General features: G+C 45.9%; 1 protein-coding gene across 1 annotated transcript in view; it reads right to left on the bottom strand.

The window, feature by feature from the left end:
• The window catches only part of GFOD2 (Gfo/Idh/MocA-like oxidoreductase domain containing 2), a 53,061-nt gene extending 29,133 nt beyond the window's left edge, over positions 1 to 23,928 (bottom strand). The window contains exon 1 of the mRNA XM_017852259.1: positions 23,674 to 23,928. The gene's annotated coding sequence lies outside the window, so the exon portion shown is untranslated. The remainder of the gene's footprint in view (positions 1 to 23,673) is intronic.
• Between the last annotated feature and the right edge of the window lie 1,277 nt (positions 23,929 to 25,205).

Genomic DNA, 25,205 nt, shown 5'->3' with positions numbered 1-25,205 from the left:
GTGTACAAATTATAGTTTTTTGACCCCAAGTTCAGTACTTTAAATTTTCACTCTAATAAATTTCATTTAGTTTAATTTGGGTGACTGTTTACCAGCTGAGATAATTTTGGATATTTACTCACTGTCCCTACCAGCTTTGTGTCAGCTGAAAACCAGATCAGCATAGCAACACCTCTTTTTGAGTAAACATTACGTGCCCCGTGCTTTACAGGCATCATCTGATTTAACAATGATAACTTCCAGAGGCAGGTGCCATTATTATCATCTTCATTTTACATATGAGGAAACTGAGGCTGCCATCATTTTCTGGATTAGTGATTTCAAGTACAGTAATTACAATTTCACAGAACTATACTAGCTCTCATTTCTCTTTTTGCCCAGTGGGATGAGGGGCTACAAAAAACCCCCACAGCTCACATCTAAATAAATGATATTTATTTTTGGCACTCCCCTCAAGGTTACTAATAATCCAGCAAGCATACTAAAAAAAACAAATTGTTACCAAGAGCACAGTCAGAACTGACCATGATATCCACAAGGCCAACAATCAGATATGTATAGGCACCTGACACAGAGTTAGGCCTTAATAAATGTTAGATGATGATGTCCTTTATAAATCCACACATCTTGCAGTGTTCGCCAGTTCTCTTTCCAGGTTTTCAGGGATCATTTCTTTGATGAGATGTTCTCGCATTGTTCTGAGGAATCACCAGCATCAGGCTCAAACATCACAGATGTTGTGTATCTCCCATCATCGGGCACCTGCCTCTGCTCCACAATGCCTCAACGCTTACTGACAGTAGTTTATGGAGTATATCATGGTCAGCTGCTACTTTTCTAAGACCCATGGGATGTAATTCAAATCGATCAGAGGAAACAAACACACTGGGCACTGGGTAGTCTACCTTCCCTGCACCTGGTCCTTCCAGCTGGGTCTCTGATGAAAGCGAAATATAGCAGTTGAATAGTTGTTTTCCCTGCCATGGTATCCATTATTCATTCTAAATACCTCTCAGTACATCTTCAAGAATACTTTTGATCACCTGCCAGTTTTTTCTTTTTTTAAACAGAATCCCGCTTTGTTGCACAGGCTGGAGTGCAGTGGCATGATCTCAGCTCACTGCAACCTTCGCCTCCCAGGTTCAAGCAATTCCCCTGCCTCAGCCTCCTGAGATTACAGGCATGTGCCACCACGCCCAGCTAAATTTTGTATTTTCAATAGAGACGGGGTTTTGCCAAGTTGGCCAGGCTGGTCTTGAACTCCTGGCCTCAAGTGATCCACCTGCCTCAGCCCCACAAAGTGCTGAGAACACAGGTGTGAGCCACTGTGCCCAGCCTATCTACAGGTTTTTTCAAGTGTCATTACTTGTTCTGGGATTGTGTCTCCCTGATCCTATTAGCAGCAGCGAGCTCTTCAGAAACTTATAGATGAATGGAATCTGGGTGGTTCCATCTAAGCTTTTTAAAAATGTACCATAATAGGCTGGGTGTGGTGGCTCATGCCTGTAATCCCAGCACTTTGGGAAGCTGAGGCAGGCAGATCACTTGAGGTCAAGAGTTCGAGACCAGCCTGGCCAACATGGTGATACTCCGTCTCTACTAAAAATACAAAAAATTAGCTGGGCATGGTGGCAGATGCCTGTAGTCCCAGCTACTCAGGAGGCTGAGGCACGAGAATCACTTGAACCCGGGAGGCGGAGGTTCCAGTGAGCCGACATCATGCCACTGCACTCCAGGCTGGGCAACAGAATGAAACTCTGTCTTTTATTTTATTTTTTGAGTCTCGCTCTATCACCCAGGCTGGAGTGCAGTGGTGAAGATCGTCGGTTCACGCAAGCCCGCCTCCGGGTTCACACGCATTCTCCTGCCTCAGCCTCCCCGAGTAGCTCGCGGACTAACAGGCGCCCTACTCGCCCGGTCTAATTTTTTTTGTATTTTTAGTAGAACGGGGTTTTCACCGAGTTAGCCAGGATGGTTCTGTTGGCGTGGATCTCCTGAACCTTGGTGATCCGCGCTCCTTGGCCTCCCAAAGAAACTCTGTCTTTTTAAAAAAAAAAGTGCCCTATTTATAGTGTTCTTCTCTGTGATTTTTTTTTTTTTTTTTTTTTTTTTTGAGAATGGATGGAGTCTTGCTCTGTCTCCCAGGCTGGAGTGCAGTGGGGCAATCATGGCTCACTGCAACCTCTGCCGCTGGGGTTCAAGCAATTCTCCTGCCTCCCAAGTAGCTGGGATTACAGATGCGTGCCACCACACCCAGCTAATTTTTGTATTTTTTGTAGAGATGGGGTTTCACCACATTGGCCAGGCTGGTCTTGAACTCCTAACCTTGTGAGATCTGTCTGCCTTGGCCTCCCAAAGTGTTAGGATTACAGGCATGAGCCACTGCGCCTGGCCTGACCATACTTTTAAAATTACAAAATATGCTTTTTATGTCTCAGTGCCGGGCTTTTAAAAAGAGCCATTAGAGACTTCTATAGACAAAGTTACAGCCTTGTAATACTTTTACCCTGCAAGTCACACAAATGCAGTAAATTGATTTTCAGCCAAAGCATTAAATCAATTCAATGGGGAAAAAAAATTCTTCTTAAGAAATGGTGTTGGAACAATTGGATATCCACATGGTAAACAATTAACCTTAACCCCTCTTATATGCAAAAATTAATTCAAGACAGATGAAAGACCTAAATGTAGAAGCCAGACCCATAAAGCTTCTACAAAAATATATCAGAGAGTACTTTTGAAATCATGGGGTAAGGATTTCTCAGACAGGACACCAAAGGCACTAACTAATTGAAAACTGGATTTCAAAATTTAAAATAATTTCTGCTCATTAAAAGACATCATTAAAAAAATAAAAAGGCAAGCCACAGGCTGGGAAAAAACACGAGCTGAACATATATGTAACAAAGGACTTGTCTGCAGAACTCCTACAAATTAACAATAAAAAGATGAACCACCCAATTAAAAAAATTGTCGCCAGGCACAGTAGCTCATGCCTGTAATCCCAGCACTTTGGAAGGTCGAGGCGGGCAGATCACAAGGTGAGGAGATCGAGACCACCTTGGCTAACACACGGTGAAACCCCGTCTCTACTAAAAACACACAAAAATTAGCCAGGTATGGTGGTGGGCGCCTGTAGTCCCAGTTATTTGGGAGGCTGAGGCAGGAGAATGGTGTAAACCTGGGAGGTGGAGCTTGCAGTGAGCCGAGATCATGCCACTGCACTCCAGCCTGGGTGACAGAGCGAGACTCCATCAAAAAAAAAAAAAAAAAAAAAAGAGAAAGGCCAGGTGCAGTGGCTCACTCCTGTAATCCCAGCACTTTGGGAGGCTGAGGCGGGTAGATCACAAGGTCAGGAGATTGAGACCATCCTGGCTAACATGGTGAAACCCCGTCCCTACTAAAATTACAAAAAAATTATCTGGGCGTGGTGGCCGGGTGCCTGTAGTCCCAGCTACTCAGGAGGGTGAGGCAGGAGAATGGCGTGAACCCGGGAAGCGGAGGTTGCAGTGAGCCCAGATTGTGCCACTGCACTCCAGTCTGGGCCACAAGAGTGAAACTCTATTTAAAAAAAAAAAAAAAAAAGACTTACAATCCTGAAGTTTGGAGAGGATATGTGGCAAATGGAACTCTCATACGTTCTTGGTGGGAGTGTGAAACAGTACAACCACTTTGGAAAATTGACAGTTTCTTATAGTTAAACATACATCAACCTAATCACAGCAACTCCACTTACAGATATTTATGTAAGAAAATAAAAACATAAGTCCACAAAAGAAAAATTATATAAATGTTCACAGCAGCCTTATTCATAATGGCCCCACAATGGAAACAAATGTTCACAGAACACCATAAATTATGATGTCACACAATGGAATACAGTAAAACAGTAAAAATGAATTAACTATTAATGAATTTTTTTAAAAAAAATTTCATTAATTTTTTGTAGAGATGGGAGTCTCACTATGTTGCCCAGGCTGGTCTCAACCTGCTGGCCTCAAGTGATCCTCCTGCCTCAGTCTTCCAAAGTGCTGGGATTACAATGAGCCACCTCGCCTAGCCTGCATGAATCTTAAAAACTTATGTAGAGTGAAAGATGGCAGGTCCACACACAAAAGACCCATACTGTAGAATTCCACTTTTTTGAAATTCAGGAATAAGCCAGCCTTATTTACAGTGACACTAGTCAGAAGGTGGCAGTGGCGGTGGTAGCTTTGGTGGAGGGAATCAACCAGAAAGGGGCACAAGGCCACATTCTAGAGTGATGGAAATGTTCTGTATCTTGTTTAGTGCTTGGGTTACATGGTGGTACAATTGTCAAAACTCATCAAATTGAATATTTAAGATCTGTGTTTTTAATCGTATGTAAAGTATATCTTAATTTTTTTTTTTTTTTTTGAGACGGAGTCTCGCTCTGTCACCCGGGCTGGAGTGCTGTGGCTGGATCTCAGCTCACTGCAAGCTCCGCCTCCCGGGTTTACGCCATTCTCCTGCCTCAGCCTCCCGAGTAGCTGGGACTACAGGCGCCGCTACCTCGCCCGGCTATTTTTTTTTTGTATTTTTTAGTAGAGACGGGGTTTCACTGTGTTAGCCAGGATGGTCTCGATCTCCTGACCTCGTGATCCGCCCGCCTCGGCCTCCCAAAGTGCTGGGATTACAGGCTTGAGCCACCGCGCCCGGCCTATATCTTAATTTTTAATCGCCTTAGGTAGTTGTGCCCAAGGCCATAGAACAACCCGTTCACAGCTTGCAGATTTAGGTCTATAATCAAACTAAAGGGGTATGTGTGAATTAGAAGTCTTCTTCCTTTAAAACAAACAAAAAACCTGTAAGCTTACTTTTGGGGACATCATCAATGCAGGCTGGGGCCAAGAGAATAAGTTTTCTGAGAAAGTAACTTCAAGCTAAGGCCCAGTAGGCTGGTGAGTCCCAGAACTTGCTAAACGTATCTGAAGATGGCACTTTTCCCTGGGCAGTGTCACACTGGGTGAGTGGCTGAGCTCCAGATGTTAGGAAGTCCTCACCACTTACGAACAATTCATACTGAGGAAGGGAGGGTTCAAGAGGGGTTCTCTGGTATCACTTCTGGCAAGCAAACTTAACGATGGCTATTCATAGAGCATTGGTATGTATCAGTTTGTAGTTGTAGCTATACAGGTTGGGCAATAAGACTTGGCACTGAAAGAGTGGCAAGCCCTCACTTAGTGTCAGCCTCTACTGTGCCTCAAGGGCCACTCACCATGAACTAGCCCCAGAGCCAGCCCCCACCTTCCAGAGCACTGCATCCTGAGAGGCACCTCCACAGACTTGCTGCACACCTCTGTCCCCTCAGGCACATTCCAAAGGGCCAGTGTCAAGACCCATACTGTAGAATTCCATTTATTTGAAATGCAAATAAGACTTGTTTGAGAATTTGATTTTTCTGTGGGTGAATTCTTTTCAGTAATTTTTTTTTTCTTTTTTGAGATGGAGTCTCGCTCTGTCGCCCAGGCTGGAGTACAGTGGCACGATCCTGGCTCACTGTAAGCTCTGCCACCCCGCGAGTTCAAGCCATTCTCCTGCCCCAGCCTCCCTAGAAGCTGGGACTACAGGCGCCCACCACCACACCCAGCTAATTTTTTTGTATTTTTAGTAGAGACGGGGTTTCACCGTGTTCGCCAGGATGGTCTTGATCTCCTGACCTCGTGATCCGCCCGCCTCGGCCTCCCAAAGTGCTGGGATTACAGGCTTGAGCCACCGCGCCCAGCCTCTTTTCAGTAATTTTATCCTAATAGGACACAAGCTAAAGTAAAGCACTGGGGCCAGAGGTGGGTCAAGGCCCTAGTTATGAAGTGAGACAGATCCTCAACCTAACTTAAAAACAAACTGTAGAGTTGAGAGCTGTGGCTCACACCTGTAATCCTAGGACTCTGGGAGGTCCAGGCAAGCGGATCACTTGAGCCTAGGAGTTTGAGACCAGCCTGGGCAACATGGCAAAACTCCTTCTCCACAAAAAATATAAAAATTAGCTAGGTATGGTGGCATACACCTGTAGTCCCAGCTATTCAGGAGAGGAGACTGAGGTGGGAGGATCACTTGAGCCCAGTAGGTCAAGGCTGCAGTGGGCTGTGACTACACCACTGTACTCCAGCCTGGGCAACAGAGCCTATCTCAAAAAAAAAAAAAAAAAAAAAAAGATTATGACATTAGCTAAGCTGATTAGGTGTTTTAGGTGCCTGTGTATAAAATGACACCTGTGGCCGGGTGCAGTGGCTCAAGCCTGTAATCCCAGCACTTTGGGAGGCCGAGACGGGCAGATCACGAGGTCAGGAGATCGAGACCATCCTGGCTAACATGGTGAAACCCTGTCTCTACTAAAATACAAAAAACTAGCCGGGCGAGGTGGCGGGCGCCTGTAGTCCCAGCTACTCCGGAGGCTGGGGCAGGAGAATGGTGTAAACCCGGGAGGCGGAGCTTGCAGTGAGCTGAGATCCGGCCACTGCACTCCAGCTCGGGCGACAGAGCAAGACTCCGTCTCAAAAAATAAATAAATAAATAAAATAAAATAAAATAAAATAAAATAAAATGACACCTGTAATTTATGTAAGTTGATTAATAAATACTTATTAAGCACAGACTATGAGCCAGGCCTCAGCAAAGCACAGGATACTTTGGTAAGCCAAACAGACATAGTTTCTACTTGCATAGAGTGTACAGCCTAGGAGGAGAGATAAGATAATCAAATAATCACATAAATATGTAATTACGATTTGAGATTAAATGCTAAAAAGGAAAAGAATGGTGCTATGAGAGACTCAACAGGATATATATTAGCCTTATTATTATTATTATGGGGTCTCACTCTGTCACCAGACTGGAGTGCAGTGGCATGATCTCAGCTCACTGCAACCTCTGCCTCCTGGGTTCAAGCATTCCTCCCACTTCAGCCCCCTGAGTAGCTAGGACCACAGGCACATGTCACCACACCCAGCTATTTTTTTGTATTTTTTGGTAGAGATGGGGTTTCCTATGTTGCCCAGGCTGGTCTTGAGGCTGGTATTCAACTCTTGTCCTCAAGTGATCTGCCTGTCTTAGCCTCCCAAAGTGTTGGGATTATGGGCGTGAGCCACTGTGCCTAGCAAAATTAGCCTTATGTTTATTATTATTTTTTATTTTTTTGGGGGGGGGGATCAGAGTGTCACTCTGTTGCCCAGGCTGGAGTGCAGTGGTACAATCTTGGCTCACCACAATCTCTGCTTCCTGGGTGCAAGTGATTCTCCTGCCTTAGCCTCCCGAGTACCTGGGATTACAGGCGTGCACTATGACGCCCAGTTCATTTTTTTTTTGGATTTTTATTTATTTATTTTTTTTTAGAGACAGGGTCTCGCTCTGTTGCTCTGGCTGGAGGGCAGTGGGGCAATCACAGCTTACTGTAACCTCGAATTCCTGGGCTCAAATGATCCTCCTGCCTTGGCCTCCCAAAGTCCTGGGATTATAGGCATGAGCCACCATGCCAGTCCTGTATTTTTAGTAGAAACTGGGTTTCACCATGTTGGCTGGGCTGATCTCAAACTCCTCACCTCAAGTGATCTGCCCGCCTTGGCTTCCTCCCAAAGTTAGCCTTAATTTAAGTGTTCGATGACAGGTTTATAATGCACTTCGAGATCCACGTGAGAAAGGTTTCACACTCTGAGGCTGAATTACGATAAAACACTGACATTGTGAGTCATTTTCTATCCACTGACCCTTACCTTGCTCCTTGACTATCAATCCCCACTGGCTGTGCTGTATTCAGAGTTGAGTTCAGTCTCTCTCCCCGACTGCAAGACTCATTGCAGAGGTACCTATACCTATCACCATGGTCCTGAATAAAGTCTTCATCACCATGAAAAAAACCCAAACATTGACACTGGTAGTGCAGTAAAAGGCACGGCAGCCCAACGTCATTAAAAACCCAATTTGTGATTAACAGACACTCCCCTTCCCCAGAGCAGTAACCAGACCCAAAAGCATTTCTTCAGAATAAAGAGTCCAAAAGAGGTAGGAAGGAAAAGTAAAATGTTCAGAACTTCAAACTGCAATTATGCAACTCTCCCATGATGCTCTGTGTTCAGGCATCGTGGCTGAAAACCCTAGATTACTGGTTGTAAATCACACTACAAATAACCAAGCTTCACCTATCTGATCTTTATCAAATACAATTAAATCCAGTGGTCAATTCCCACCTTCATCCCACTTTGACCTATCAGCAGCATCTGACATGGCAGATTCCAACCTCTCTGAAACACTCTTCACCTGACTTCCACAACACAAATTTCTCCTGATTTTCCTCTTACCTCTTTGACTACTTCTTGGTTCCTTCTGCTCGTTTCTCCTGATGGTGACTGCAGTAACCATGGCTCAGTCCCCAGTCTATTTCTCTTTTCCAACTATACTCACTCCCTTGGTGGTTCCATTCAGTGTTATGGCTTTTAAATGTTATCTATTCCCTGCTGACTCCCAAAGTTATCAGCCAGGTCCTCTTTGAGCTCCAGACGGGTGCAAACAACTGCTTATTAACATGGATGTTTAATAGGTATCTCAGACTTAAAATATCCAGAACTAAACTCCTGATGTTTCTCCCCAACAAACACACTCTTCCCACAATGCCTTCATCTCAGAAACTGGTAACACAAATTTTTCAACTGTTCAAATTAAAATCTTGGAGTTATCCTTGATTCTTCTTTTTCTTTCACACTTCACATCTGATCCATTAACAAGTTTTGCTAACTCTCTACCTTCGAAATATACCCTTCATTCAACCACCTCCCACAACTGCTATTACTACCACCTTTGTTCAATTCACCCTTACCTCTCTCCTACATTATTGCAATAGTCTAACTGGTCTCCCAGCTTCTACCCTAACTGGCCCCCTGCCTCCCATCTACTCTCAACATACCACTGAGAGGAACTCGATTAAAATGTAGTCAGATCAAGCCACTCCTCTGTCCAAACCCTCCAAACGTTTCCCATCTCGGAGTAAAAGCCAAAGTTCTTTCACTGACCTACAAGGCCCTACATGATACATGTTTGCAATCCCACACTCCTTTTATCTTTCTGATTTTTTTTTTTTTTTTTTTTAAGATGGAGTCTCGCTCTGTTGCCCAGGCTGGAGTGCAGTGGCACAATCTCGGCTCACTGTAACCTCTGTCTCCTGGGTTCAAGTAATTATCCTGCCTCAGCCTCCCAAGTAGCTGGGACTACAGGCGCCTGACACCACTCCCAGCTAATTTTTTGTATTTTTAGTAGAGATGGGGTTTCACCATGTTAGCCAGGACGGTCTCAATCTTCTGACCTCGTGATCCGCTCGCCTTGGCCTCCCAAAGTGCTGGGATTACAGGCGTGAGCCACTGCACCCGGCCTACCTTTCTGATCTTATATCCTACTCACTCTTCCTTCACTCACTCTGCTCCAGTAAGGGTAGCTTTCTGGTGTCTGTACCCCAAACATGTCAGGTACATCCTGCCTCAGGACCTTTGCACTTACACTGTCCTCTACTGTGCCGACATCCACTTGGCTTTCTCTCTCTCTCACGTTTCCTTTAGGTCTCTACTTCCATGTTGTCTTTACAGAAACAGGTGTATTTTTCCATTGTTTGTCTCTCCCCACCATCCCTGCTAGAATGTATGCTCCCTGAAGACAGCGAATTTTTTGTCTGTTTTGTTCACTGCTATATTCCCAGTGCCTAAAACAAGGTCTGACATGTAGTTGGTGCTAAATATTTGCTAAAAGAATGAAAGATTTCAGGCCTAGTTCCTGCATAGTCAGTCAATAAACTAAGATATATACTGAGCTCATCAAAACCATACATAATTCAGTAACCTCTTGGGATATGCTTAAAAATGTAATAAAGAGGCCAGGCGCGGTGGCTCACGCCTGTAATCCAGCACTTTGGGAGGCCGAGGCAGGTGGATCACGAGGTCAGGAGATTGAGACCACCCTGGCTAACACGGTGAAACCCCGTCTCTACTAAAAATACAAAAAATTAGCCGGGCATGCTGGTGGGCGCCTATAGTCCCAGCTACTCAGGAGGCTGAGGCAGGAGAATGGCGTGAACCTGGGAGGCGGAGCTTGCAGTGAGCAGAGATGGCGCCACTGCAATCCAGCCTGGGTGACAGAACGAGACTCCGTCTCAAAAAAAAAAAAAAAAAATGGTAATAAAGAGATTTCTTATGTCACTAGCCTAAGTACTTTGGAGCGGAATCTGGTTTGAAGGTTCAGGAAAGAAAACAAGCATCATAATAGCTTTGCTTGATGCTTGGGGTAAGGAAGATGAGCTGCTGCTCTGTCTTCTACCACAATATGATACGCCAAGATGCTGCTCTCACATAGAACTGTCTCTCCAGGCCGGGCGCGGTGGCTCAAGCCTGTAATCCCAGCACTTTGGGAGGCCGAGGTGGGCGGATCACGAGGTCAGGAGATCGAGACCATCCTGGCTAACACGGTGAAACCCCGTCTCTACTAAAAATACAAAAACTAGCCGGGCGAGGTGGCGGGCGCCTGTAGTCCCAGCTACTCGGGAGGCTGAGGAAGGAGAATGGCGTAAACCCGGGAGGCGGAGCTTCCAGTGAGCTGAGATCTGGCCACTGCACTCCAGTCCGGGCGACAGAGCGAGACTCCACCTCAAAAAAAAAAAAAAAGAACTGTCTCTCCAATCATGCCTCCTCCACAGGGCATGACCCAGGCCTATCCATCACCTCAGTCCCCTTGCAGTCAAGTTTCCTTCCTCTTACCAGAGAAGTTATATTGTGTTGAGCAAGCTTTGCAGGACCACAGTGACCTAGCACCTAAGGGTCATACTGAGTCAAATGTCAACAGACAAATGTGAAGGGAAGGCAAGTAATAATGGACCCAACTAAATGATAGTGACTCAAATCTGACCAGTTCAGGAACCATTACGGCTGCAGTGAAGCCTCCTTGCCCCCATGGCCAGTCCATCCTTCCATTCCATCAGCTGGACATCCTGATGTCTCTCTCCTGGTTCTGACCATTTTCTCCCCCAACCCTTAAATGCCCATAGGATAAAGCCCAAATTCCTTGATGGGGCTCACAAAGCATCTCCCCAGTGTGGGTGGGACCGTTCTTCATCTTTCTCCTGTGACTGCATTTGTCAGGCTAAAGTTACCATGCCTGACCCTTTCAGTTCTGCTCAGAGATTGTGGTCCATGCTGTTTGCTTTGCCTGGGACAACCTTTTCCGACTATCCCAGGTTAACTCCTTCTCAGGAGATCTGTTAGGTCTCCAGTTAAACAACATTTCTTCAGAGAAGCTGTGCCTCAGCTGGTTAAGTGATTCTATTCACAGTCCCCACAGCAGCCTGAGCTTTGGCTTTCAAAGGCTCAGCATGCTTCACTGACTGGCTCACCTATTTAGTGTCTGTCATGATGGCAGGACCTTGCTTGTCTCACATGCTGCTATGTCACCAGGACAGAGCACAGTGCCTGACATGGAGTAGGTGCTGAGTAACGATTGAAAAATGAGCATACAGGTAGGATGTGGTGGCTCACACCTGTAACCCCAGAACTTTGGGAGGCCAAGGCAGGTGGATCACCTGATGCTAGGAGTTCGAGATCAGCCCGGCCAATATGGAGAAACCCTGTCTTTACTAAAAATACAAAATAATAATAATAATTAGCTGACCATGGTGGTGCATGCCTGTAATCCCAGCTACTCAGGAGGCCAAGGCAGGAGAATCGCTTGAACCTGGGATGTGGACGTTGCAGTGAGCCAAGATCACGCCACTGCACTCCAGCCTGGGGGACAGAGTGAGACTCTGTCTCAAAATAAATAAATAAATAAATAAATAAATAAATAAATAAAGGAAAAGCAAAGGAAATAAATGCTACCCCTCCAGCTCTATAGTTGACATGGCAGTAAACTGCTAGGCAACTACCATGTCATCAGAGACCAGACCAAGCCCTAGCCAGAGATGCCAACTCCTACTTCTACTTTGCTCCACACTGTGTCCCAGGAAGGACACTAATGACAGGCTAATGATCTATCCTATGAAGCATAACTACCCAATATACAAAAAGGATCAGAAAAATTGGATCATAAAGGAGAAGTAAATTTAACACCCACAGGAGTATCTGGATCACTGTGAGGTTTTTTTTTTTTTTTTTGAAACGGAGTCTCACTCTGTCGCCCAGGCGGGAGTGTAGTGGCACGATCTTGGCTCACTGCAACCTCCACCTCCCAGGTTCAAGCGATTCTCCTGCCTCAGCCTCCTGAGGAGCTGGGATTACAGGCACGTGTCACCACACCAGGCTAACTGTTGTATTTTTGGTAGAGACGGGGTTTCACCATGTTGGCCAGGGTGGTCTTGAACTCCCGACCTCGTGATCTGTCTGCCTCAGCCTCCCAAAGTGCTGGAATTACAGGAGTGAGCCATCGCACCCCGTCTCAGCTAGTTACTAACATAGACAAAGTGCTTATATACTGGCTACATTAGGTATTTATTAATTTTATTTTTTTTTTATGAGACGGAGTTTTCCTCTTTTTTGCCCAGGCTGGAGTGCAATGGCACAATCTCAGCTCACTGCAACCTCCGCCTCTCAGGTTCAAGCGATTCTTCTGCCTCGGCCTCCCAAGTAGCTGGGATTACAGGTGCACACCACCACGCCCAGACAATTTTGTATTTTTAGTAAAGACAGGGTTTCACTATGTTGGCCAGGCTGGTCTTGAACTCCTGACCTCCAGTAATCCACCCGCCTCGGCCTCCCAAAGTGCTGGGATTATAGGTGTGAGCCACTGCACCCGGCCTATTTATTTTTTGAAACGAAGTCTCCCTCTGTCACCCAGGCTGGAGTGCAGTGGCGCCATCTTGGCTTACTGCAACCTCCACCTCCAGTGTTCAAGCAATTCTCAAGCGTCTGCCTCCTGAGTAGCTGGGATTACAGGTACACACCATCACACCTGGCTAACCGTTGTAGTTTTAGTAGAGACGGGGTTTCACCATGTTGGCCAGGATGGTCTCGAACGTCTGAACTCAAGTGATCTGGCCTCCCAGAGTGCTGGGATAACAGGCATGAGCCACTGTGCCCAGTCATTCCCTAATATTTTTAAATGCCACCTGAATCAAGCATTATGCCAGGAGTTGGGACATACAAGGATGATCCAAACAAACAGGCCAGGTCCCTGGAGCTTACAGTTTCCATTTCTTGCTACCCTTAGCCAAATACCAAGGACTGATGTGACTGAAGAACATAGTGAGTGTTCAAAGACCTTTCCCTGTGGCAGGCATATAAACCAAGACTCTGCCTTTGCCTTTGAATCACTGAGGTAAAGCACACTTGTCTGCGATGCACATGAAGTAGCCAACCCTAGAGAGGTGTTACCTGTGGTCCCAAGAAGAGGGTATTTAATTATGCTAAACATTTTTCAATGTGCAAACCTAATTGACTGAAGTTTTCTTGTGTTTTCTACCTTCTATATAGATAGGAGTGCTCTGTTTCTGAGAAAAGTGCTTGCTATTTCAATGGTAGCAAAAGACACTTTGGGTCACCCATCTGTCTTCCTTCTGGATTTCAGGGTACTCAAGAGTGCAGGGACCCTGATGGGTGTTCTCTAACTCTGTGTTACATAGTCTCTGGTCACTGGGAAGGTTAAGTAGTTCCCCCGTGACAGGAAAGGTCCAGTGCCCTTCACAAGCACCACCTACTTATACACAGAAAATGGCTTACCAGCTGGGCCATGACCATGTTGAGTAGTGAGTTAACATTCTTCCAGCTAGCTGCTAAATGAGAGATGTAAAATATCGAATCTCAGTGGCTGAGGCATGAGAATCACTTGAACCCAGGAGGTGGAGGCAGCAGTGAGCTAAGATCCCAGCACTGCACTCCAGCCTGGGCAACAGAGCAAGACTGTCTCAAAAAAAAAAAAAAAAAAACACCACGAGGCTAGGCGCGGTGGCTGACGCCTGTAATCCTAGGACTTTGGGAGGCTGAGACGGGTGGATCACCTGAGGTCAGGAGTTCAAGACCAGCCTAACCAATATGATGAAACCCCGTCTCTACTAAATATACAGAAATTACCCAGGCATGGTGGCGTGCTCCTGTAATCCCAGCTACTCGGGAGGGTGAGACAGGAGAATCAGTTGAACCCAGGAGGCGGAGGTTGCAGTGAGCCAAGATTGCACCACTGCACTCCAGCCTGGGCAACAAGAGCGAAACTCCGTCTCAAAGAAAAAAAAAAAAAAAAGCAAAAAAACAAAAACAAAAAAACCCACCATGAACAGAAGCAAGCCCAGGGCTGAGAGAACTAAAACAGTCATTGAATTACAGTGATTTACTTTGAAAATAACATCAGATAAGAAATACTATGTTAAATCATCTTCCCCATTGCTCCAAAATACAAGCTGTGTCCCCTGAGCTTCTGAATGTGAGTTCAGGAATATGAATACAAAAGGTTGAAAAGCAACCGGATGTATAACTGACCTCTCTTTCGTCCCCCTTCTCCCTGACAATCAGAGGATGCTTCGCAGGACAATTACACAATCTCACGTGCTCCCAGAGTCACCCCCAGAAGGGCCTCTCAGAGAGAATCATTTCGTAGCAGGAGCTACCCTGCCATAGAAACCACTAGCCACATGGAACATCCTATAATATACTTGCTATCCATCAAGCACCACCAAAGAAACCCAAATGGTCAAAACCACCTGTCAACAAGAAACAGCAGTCTTAGAAAGCAACATTTAAGATCTGTATAGTCACTTTTTTTTTTTTTTGGAGACAGAGTCTTGCTCTGTCACCCAGGTTGGAGTGTGGTGGCATGATCTCGGCTCACCGCAACCTCCGCCTCCTGGGTTTAAGTGATTCTCCTGCCTCAGCCTCCCAAGAAGCTGTGATCACAGGCATGCACCACCACACCTGGCTAATTTTTGTAGTTTTAGTAGAGCTGGGGTTTCACCATGTTGCCCAGGGTCATCTCGAACTCCTGACCTCAAGTGATCCACCCGCCTCGGCCTCCCAAAGTGCTGGGATTACAGGTGTGAGCCACTGTGCCCAGTCGTGTATAGTCACCTTTCAATTACACACACACACACACACACAAACACACACACTCGTTATCCAGGTAACCTCATTACTGCTTGGTTTACTGACACCTGGGAAAGGAAACATCAGTGCCACCTAGTAGTCCCTGCCATCATTCTCCCCACTCACAAACCAATTTTCATAGAGAGGGGGTGAAGTCTCTCAGAAGATGAGTTTATATCCTCATTTATACCAGCAAAAAACTTTTAAGAGGGTTTACTTTTTAAAATATAGACCCATCTCTATTAGGAGTACAAGTACTGTAGTAAATGCAACACGCACTATTTCAGTACTGTTTGTTTGAAATTTGTGTTCATGTATTGTGATTTAACTTGTTGATGCATGTAAATTGGATGCATTTTGTTGCCACTGCATGTTTGTTTTTTAAGGAGTCTCACTGTGTCGCCCAGGCTGGAGTGCAGTGGCACAATCTCAGTTCACTGCAACCTCTGCTTCCTGGGTTCAAGCCATTCTCCTGCTTCAGCCTCCCGAGTAGCTGAGATTACAGGTGTGCACCACCACCCCCGGCTAATATTTATTTATTTATTGTTTATTTTTTGAGACAGTCTTGCTCTGTTGCCCAGGCTGGAGAGCAGTGGCATGATCTCAGCTCACTGCAGCCTCTGCCTCCTGGGTTAAAGCAATTCTTCTGCCTCAGCCTCCTGAGTAGCTGGGACTTCAGGCAGGTGCCACCACGCCCAGTTTGTATTTTTAGTAGAAATGGGGTTTCACCATGTTGGCCAGGCTGGTCTTGAACTCCCAACTTCAGGTGACTTCCTGTCTTGGCCTCCCAAAGTGCTGGGATTACAGGTGTAAGCCACCATGCCTGGCTGCCACTACATGTTAAATGGTGGCCGTTTCTACAAAGAAATTCAACCAAAAATAATAATAATAAATAATAATAATAAAATAAAATATATACTAAGAAAACTATGGTGCTTTCTTATGTTCTATTTTGGCTACTTTTTTACATTTGTTTGGTGTATTTGTGATCATATTGTATTCACAGTTTTGTATCCTGAGTTATTTTACTTACTCTTTTGACACAAGCATTTTTCTTTTTGAGATGGAGTCTTACTGTCACCCAGGTTAGAGTGCAGTGATGCAATCTCAGCTCACTGCAACCTCTGCCTCCCAGGTTCAAGTGATTCTCCTGCCTCAGCCTCCTGAGTAGCTGGGACTACAAGCATGCACCACCACACCCAGCTAATTTTTTGTATTTTTTCGTAGAGACAGGGTTTCATCATCTGGGTCAGGCTGGTCTTGAACTCCTGGCCTCAAGTGATCCGCCCACCTCAGCCTCTGAAAGTGTTGGGATTACATGCGTGAGCCACCACACCCAGCCAGACATAAGGATTTTTCATGGTATCATAAATAGTTTTATGGGTTACATAATAGATATGTCATTATGAAAGTAGAAAGACAAACTTAAAATTGTTTTTCCTCTGCTTTTACACCACAACGATCAACACAATGTGTGGGGGTTTCTCCCCATACACCAGGCTAGCAAGCAATTCTGCAGTCAACACCTGTTGGGTGTCCCTCAATTTAATTGTGATGTTATCTACCTGGAGAATCGCATCAGATCCCCCTGGGTAGAGGGCTCAGTCCCACAGACTTCCCCTCCCCAACTTCCAGTGCCATCAAAAGCCCCAGGTTGTTTCAACTGTTTCTCTGCCTGATGAGCTACAGACTGGAGATCCTATGACTCCCTCCTTCAGATCAATTAATTTGCTAGGGCAGCTCACAGAACTCTGGGGAAAACGTACTTTTATTTACTGGTTTATTATAAAGAATATTATAAAGGATAGAGATGAAGAAGGTACATAGGGCAAGGTATGGGGGAAGGGGCTTGGAGCTTTCGTGCCCTCCCTGTGTTTATGGAGGCTTCATTAACTAGGCATGATTGATTAAACCACTGGCCACTGATGATCAACTTAATCTTCAGTCCTGCTCTCCTCCCCAGAGGTTGGAGAGTGGGGCTGAAAGTCATAACCCTCTAATAATGCTTTGATGTTTCCTGTGACCAGTCCCCAGCCTGAAACTACCCAGGAGCTGCCAGCCACCAGCCAACTCATTAGCATACAAAAATCCATCACTCAGGAGATTCCAGGGATTTGGTTGGTGCAAAAGCAATTGTGTTTTTTGCCATTACTTTGCAACAAAATCCGCAACTGCTTTTGCACCAATCTACTGAAATTGCATGCCAGGAAACAGAGACAGAAGACCAAATATACATTTCACAATATCACAGCCACTGACCATGTGAACGAGCTTTTCATTCTCTACTGTTACACATTTACGACATTTTCATTTTGCTTCCTGTTACACAGGTTAAGAAATTATGGTCTAGCGGCCAGTCAGGGTCGCTCCCACCTGTAATCCCAGCACTTTGGGAGGCTGAGGTGAGCAGATCACTGAGGCCAGGAGTTCAAGATCAGCCTGGCCAACATGACAAAACCCCATCTCTACTAAAATACAAAAATTAGCCAGGCATGAAGGCGCACACCTGTAATCCCAGCTACTCGGGAGGCTGAGGCACAAGAATCACTTGAACCCGGGAGGTGGACATTGCAGTGGGCCGCGATTGTGCTAATACACTCCAGCCTGGGAGATAGAAACGCTGTTTCAAAAAAAATTATGATCCAGAAATTACACAATTTGCCTAAGGTTATCATCCTAAGTAAAATACAATTGTGAAAGTAAATGAAGATTTTTGAGGTTTTAAAGTGATAGAGTAGAATCTCAAAGCCAAGTAGAAGTGTTCTGGATTCTATTTTGGGGTTATCTATTCTCATGAGAAATTGAGAGCTGACAATTTGAGAGAAGTAGTTATCCCAGGACAGAAAGGAAGACCACACTAAGTACCCAGTTCCCATTTCTCACAGCCTTCATTCCAAATCCTTGATTATAGAGGACTGATAGAAATCTTTACAGAAGCTCTTTGGAACGACTTAGAGAGGTGGCAGAGAGAGTGAGCTATGTTCCCATGAATTTCAGGACTATCCAGGGTCCCAAAGAGTATATACATTTTATCACTGGCTACCTTGAGAAATGACAGTACTTTGGACAAAAACACCACGTGCAACTCCCTTTCTAAGAGCAGGAGTCTAGCAAACAATGTGCTTAAGGATAGGGTTCAACGTGTACTAAGTAACGTGGAAACCGTCAACTCTTACCTTCCCTTCTTAATGTTTAATCCATATTGCTTTTTTTTTTTTTTTCTTGAGACAGGGTCTCGCTCGTCACCAGGCTGGAGGCAGTGGGGTGCGATCTCAGCTCGCTGCAAGGCTCGGCCTCCCGGGTTTACGCCATATCTCCGTAGCCGCAGCCTCACGAGCTGCTGGGACTACAGGCGCCCGCCACCTTGACCCGGGCTAGTTTTTTTCTGTTTGTTTGTTGTTTTTTTTTTTTTTTTTTTTAGATGAGTGATTTGGGGTTTCACCGTGTCTAGCCAGGATGGTCTCGATCTCCTGACCTCGTGAATCCGCCCGTCTCTGCCTCCCAAGTGCTGGGATTACAGGCTGACCACCGCGCCCGGCTTTTTTTTTTTTTTTTTTGAGACATTACTTTGGGGTATGCCCAGGCTGGGAGTGCCAAATGGCCCATGAGTATCTGGCTCACTGCAACCTCTGCCTCCTGGGTTCAACTATTTTCCTTCCTCAGCCTCCCTGAGTAGCTGGGATCACAGGGACCCACAGGAACACCAGCTACATTTTCGGGTGTATTTTTAGTAGGAGACAAGGGTTTCACTATGTTGCCAGGGCTGGTCTCAACTCCCTGACCTCAGGCTCCACCCCGCCTCGACCTCCCAAAGTGCTGGGATTACAGCGCGCGTTGGAGCATTGTTGCCCTGGGCCTCTACATCCACTATTCGTCCTTTTTTTTTTTTCTGAGACGGATCTCGCTCTGGGTCGCCCAGGCTGGGAGTGCAGGTGGCTCAACTCTCGCTCAACTGCAAGCTCCGCCTTCCAGGTTTCACACCATTCTCCGCCTCAGCTTCCGAGTTAGCTGTGCCTACAGGTGGTCTGCCAACGCCAAGCTAATTTTTTGTACTTTTAGTAGAGGACAGGGTCTCACGGTGAGCCAGGATGGTCTCGCAATCTCCTGACCTCTGGTGATCCGCCCACTCAGCCTCCCAAGTCTAATCCATATTTCTAAGTGTTTATCATCATCACCATGAGAGAAAATTTCATTTCTTTACGTCTTTTAGAAGACAAGGTACTTTAGTGAGCTCATTCCCGACCCAATGTCTAAACCTTATAAGGGATGTTAGAGTGTACGGGAAAGTCTTCCTGCGTTCATGTTTTTCTCAGTATCTCTTACCATTCTAACTTCATTGGAACCCAAGTTTGTCACGTATCTTTCATTTCTCAATTTTTAAACACACTACCATTTAAAATTTCAATAAGGACTTTTAGACTCCAAATTTCAGTTTACTTTTAAGTTTGCCTAATATAAAACCTACTACTTTTGAATGTAAGAAAGAAAATTTCCATTACTTAAACTGCAATATAAGTTCTCAAAAATAGCAAAATCTCCAATTCCATTCCTTTCCTTAGATGTTACTCTAATTCCAATTGCGGATTTGTTCTAGAATTGACCCCTGTCATAGAGCCCCCATCTCTAAAAACAAAAAAAAAAAAAAAAACAAAAGGCTGGGTGCGGTGGCTCAAGCCTGTTTTAATTCCAGAGCACTTTGGGAGGCCGAGACGGTTTTGTCTGTATCTCATGGTCTTGGAGATCGAACCATCCTGGCTCAACTTCTGGGTTGAAATACTCCCTCCTCTTATATATATATATCTATAAATACTAGCCGGGCGTAAAGTGGCGGTGTCGCCTGTAGTCCCAGCTAACTCTGGTGGAGGCTGAGGGCAGGATGAATGGCATAAAACGCCGGGAGGCGGAACTTGCAGTGAGCCGAGTCACGCCACTGCTACTCCAGCCTGGGCGACAGGACGGTGCCAAGACTCCGATCTCAAAAAAAAAAAAAAAAGACAAACTTTTTTTTATTAGCTAGCTATGGTGGCATGCACCTGTGGTCCTAGCTACTCAGGAGGCTGAGGTGGGAGGATCACTTGAGCCCAGGAGTCAGAGGCTGCAGTGAGCTGTGATCACGCCACTGTATTCCAGCCTTGGTGACAGAGCAAGACCCTGTCTCAAAAATGAATAAACATTTAAAAATAAATATGCATGACTGACTTTTCAGGCATCAGAAAGGCACTTTTCCTATTTCTAAGTTAGCAGTCTCTCTGATTCCTGTGTTTTCTGAACACCAACCTCTGCATTTCAACTTCTAACATCAGATGACATTGCATCCCCATTCCATTTCTCCTCTTATGGGAAAACTAGAAAATCAGTTCAGTGAAAGTAGCTTCTGTTAGCATTGCTGGTTTATCTGGTAGTTTCCTCACGGTTGGCCTGTCAAACACTGTTGATTACTTTATTACAGGCCAGATATGATAACTGCCCTCAGTTGCTCCAGAAAATAGCATAGAAGTAAAGTAATTATTTGTCAAAGGTTTCACTGTCATAGCAACCAGGACTTTTGAGAGTCCTCTGTAAGCCTACCCTTCTCTGAAAACAAGTGTTTTTCTGATTGGAGTTCAGAAAATGCACACAAATCCACAGGGCACACCACAGCCGTATTTAAGCAGTACCCTCTCCAAAGCTCATTCAAAGTATTTGGGCCCACGTTCAAAAGACTCTCCCACACTCCATCCAGTTCCACAGATGGCAACTGCTCCCTTCCATTTTACCTTGACTTGATTTTGGCCTCCTTGTCTTACCTTCCTCTGGGTCAACCTGAAAGTAATGAAGGTTTCTGCACAGAACACAATGATTTTCATGAAGTCTTTCTGACAGAAATTGGTTAACAGTACTGATTTTCCCCACAGGTTACATCTGCTTCTGATAATGCTCCATTATATCTCCTGAGGTATTTATGCAAAATAACCCCACAAGTGCAAGAAAAGTCAGTAAAAAGCACAGTCACAATACCCATAGTTATGGTATGATGCTGAATTATGAAGCCAAAACAAAGTTTTCTTCTTTTTTTTTTTGAAACAGAGTTTAGCTCTTGTCATCCAGGCTGGAGTGCAATGGCGCGGTATCAGCTCACTGCAAATTCTGCCTCCCAGGTTCAAGCGATTCTCCTGCCTCAGCTTCCCAAGTAGCTGGGATTACAGATGTGTACCATCATGCCCAGCTAATTTTGTATTTTCAGTAGAGATGGGGTTTCATTATGTTGGTGAGGCTGATCTCAAACTCCTGACCTCAGGTGATCCACCCACCTCGGCCTCTCAAAGTGCTAGGATTATAGGCATGAGCTACTGCACCCGGCCCAAAGCGTTCTTCTTTAAACTGATTTCACCTGTTAACATTATTATACTTCTAATCTATCTTCTTATAAGGGCAAGAGGAAAAACCTGCTGCAAAGTTAAATGTAAATAAAAAATTTGTTTTATCAAGCGAGGGACAAACTAGCTTTGATGATTAGAATCAGGGACCATCTTTTAAAATCACATACTTCTAATTTTAAGTTTTGGGTCAGGAGAGGCTTTTTAAAAAATTGCTAGTTCTACTACCAATGTATTCTAGTATTACTATAGAAATCAGTTATCAATTGCCCTAGCAAATAAAAACAATAATGAGGGCTGGGCGTGGTAGCTCACACCTGTAATCTCAGCACTTTGGGAGGCCGAGGCAGGCAGATCATCTGAGGTCAGGAGTTCGAGACCAGTCTGGCCAACATGGGAAACCCGTTCTCTATTAAACATACAAAAATTAGCTGGGCATGGTGGTACATGCCTGTAGTCCCAGCTACTTGGGAGGCTGAGGCCAGAGAATCGCTTGAACCTGGGAGACGGAGGTTGCAGTGAGCTGAGATTGCACCACTGCACTTCAGCCTGGGTGACAGAGACTCCGTTTCAATAAATAAATAAATAAACAAACCTAAACCAATGATTATTCCATAGCAAAAGTGGGAAAACCAGGTGGTAAGAGAAAACCTCTCACAACAGGATCTTTATCTGTGAAATAAGGAATCGACCAACAGAAGTGTCTGTTGAAAATTTTCCTCTCTTGGTCCAGGCAGGTTCTCTAAACTCCCAATCCCAAAAGCAGTTAATTTTTTCACGTTTTCTTTAAAATGGATGGCCTTAAAATTCTTTTTATTTATTTATTTATTTATTTATTTATTTTTGAGACGGAGTCTCGCTCTGTTGCCCGGGCTGGAGTGCTGTGGCCGGATCTCAGCTCACTGCAAGCTCTGCCTCCCGGGTTCATGCCATTCTCCTGCCTCAGCCTCTCGAGTAGCTGGGACTACAGACGCCCGCCACCTTGCCCGGCTAGTTTTTTGTATTTTTTAGTAGAGACGGGGTTTCACTATGTTAGCCAGGATGGTCTCGATCTCCTGACCTCGTGATCCGCCCGTCTCGGCCTCCCAAAGTGCTGGGATTACAGGCTTGAGCCACCGCGCCCGGCCTGGCCTTAAAATTCTTTTGTTGTCTAGTGTAGCTTTTCAGAAGGAAATAAGTTTCCTTATCAAGAATGAATCTAGCTTCTCCGACTCAAAGAAAACCATCTTCTCTATATTGCTCCATATCACAATAAATTTAAGTGTCTTCCTTTTCTAAATTAAATGCTGTTCCCTTCAACTTAAGGGCCACACACTAAGGGAGCTATTCCTTTAGAGGCTTTTGGGCCCCACAGATCACAAAGGTGGTGCCCTGCCCCAGTTTTTTTTTTGGACATTTAAAAGGGCATCCACTTTCTTGCCCTCAGGATGACATTATGGGAACAATGAACATAAACAAGACAGTTAAATAAGCTTCCTTGATGCCTATCCAATGCAGCTTTCAACTCTTCTACCCTGCCTTGTTCTTTAGATCGTGCTGTAGTCTGGAGGATAAACTCTTCACACAACCATTCCCAAGCCCTCATGTTCCTGTCCACTCTTCCTCCCTCACCTTTTAAGTGTGATAGGGCCTTGATGGGAATACCTCACTTCACCTTTTGTCTCAAGTCCCTCTGCTTCCTTCCAGAGCTACAAAGGTAGGCCAGAGCCACTGAGACGTGGCCACAGGGCATATGGGGGCTTGCAGAGTCACTCGCACCTTCTGGAGTGTCCTTTCTTCCACCTGTCAACTGAACACCCGTTTCTTAAAGATTTATCCCCAAAAGTCCCATCTCATTCTGAAAGGGGATAAACCAGCTACCCCACGAGCCCTTTGTCCCAAGCTTCTACACCTCACACATCCTCATCCACAAAGCGTCCATCCTCACACAGGCAGGAGGTCGGCTAGGCACAGGGCGGGGGAGACTAGGTTTTTGCATCTGGTAAAGGATGGATTATGTCTCAGGTTCTTCCAGGATCCCACATCCTGTAATTCTACCATCAAGCCTGCGGGTCCTATTTCTGCGATGGAAAGGGCGAACCCCAAGGCGACCCTTCACTCCGCGCGCCTGCGGGCAGTTGGAACGAGCCCCCTCCAGCCCCGGCTCTGCGGGTCCACGCCTCCAACCTCCGGCGCCGGGCCGCGAAGGAGGCCCTGTCGCCGCCCGCTCCCGGCCGCGCCATGCCCTCTTTCGCCCTCACCCGCCGCCGCTGGCCGCCTCTCACCTGGCACGCTGGCATCGCCCACTCTGCGCTGCACTGGAGACCATGGGTCCCGGGGGGGTCTCGGCGGCCACCCATCCGCTTTAAGGAAGGCTGGCGGGGATGCGCGGGCCCCGGAGTCCAGGGCGCCGCCACCCGGAACGCGCCGCCTGGTTTCTAAGGAACGGGGGGCTCTGGAAAGGGAGGGGCGGGACGGCATAAGGACTGCGCGTGCTCAATAACGGGGGTGGGCCTACGCTGGGAGGGGCCGTAGCGGGGAACTGCGCATGCTCGCAGGTTGGGGGCGGAGCTTAAGCAGCCTGGCTAGAAGGCTCAGGTCGTTCATTTCCGGCGGCGGAGGCGGCGGAGCGAGTAGTTTCTTAAGCTTGGCTTCTCTCCGGTCCGCTGACCGGCGTCAAGAATCAGGTTTTGGGAGCTGTGGTTAGCCTTGGTTGTCCTGGAATGAAAGACGATTTCTTGTTGGACAACGACATATCTGCAGAAGGCCAGTTCTCTCGAACTCGTCGGACTTCCTGGCTTCCTGACTCCCAGTGACTCGTTTTTCCGTTTTCTCAGGTGCCTGTCTGGGCTCCTCTTCCTCTGGATGTTTTTTGATTGTTCCTTAAATATCAGTGCTCTTCAAGACTGTGACCTCAGTCCCCTTGGCCTCTTTACTGAAGCCTATGCCCCACCAAAGTAAATAGAAGACTGTCCGCTAGAGTAAGGAAGCCGGTAGACCTTAGAATAAAACTGGCTGTGTAGGAAATGTGATTGGGGTTTGTATCTACATGGGGAGCCCCCATCCCTGCTTGTCTGACCCTCCTGCTGAGTATCAAGATCCCCACTCAGCTGGCATTAGGATGGTCTCCCAGCCATCATTCCAGAGCAGCCTGTGATGACAGAATATGTCAGCTGACCTAAGCGTGAGGCAGTTCCTACTGAGATACGCTAACTAGCAGTAGAGGTATCCCTGCTTTGAGCGGAGGAGACAAGACTCCTACCACCTGTGAGCATGGAAGGCTCCCAGAGTGATGAGAAGTTGTAACCCCTAAACCCCCCGTCTTCTAATGGTGTTTTATCCTTTCTCTCCTGGATCCTCAAGAGCCAGGCGGAAAGGAGGCAGAGTCAAAATGTGCCTGTTTGATCTGTTTCTTAGTCATTGTTCAGAGTTCCACTCTTCTTGAGTAGAATTTCTCAACAATGGCACTACTGACATTTTGGACCTGATAATTCTTTGTTGGGCAGGGGTGGGGGGAGCTGTCTGCATTGTAGGATGTTTGGCAGCATCCCTGGCTCTACCCAGTAGATGCCAGTAACACCCCAAGCCCAGTTGTGACTACCAAAAAATCTCCAGACATTGCCAAGTGTCTCCTTGGGAGCAAAATCATTCCCAGTTGAGAACCACTAGTCTAGAGGAAAATGAGCATACTCTGGTTTTACTTATATAGAACCAGGACTTTATGCTTAATCTAAAACCCACATTTTCCCCTCTATGCTACCTCCTCCCTAAGAGCTTTTTTTTTTTTTTTTTTTTTTTTTTTTTTTTTTTTTTTTTT

The sequence above is a fragment of the Rhinopithecus bieti genome, unplaced genomic scaffold (assembly GCF_001698545.2).
Source record: "Rhinopithecus bieti isolate Rb0 unplaced genomic scaffold, ASM169854v2 scaffold_34281, whole genome shotgun sequence".
NCBI classification, from domain to species: domain Eukaryota; kingdom Metazoa; phylum Chordata; class Mammalia; order Primates; family Cercopithecidae; genus Rhinopithecus; species Rhinopithecus bieti.
Note: the sequence above shows the minus strand (reverse complement) of the source record. Positions and strands in the feature narration are given on the sequence as shown.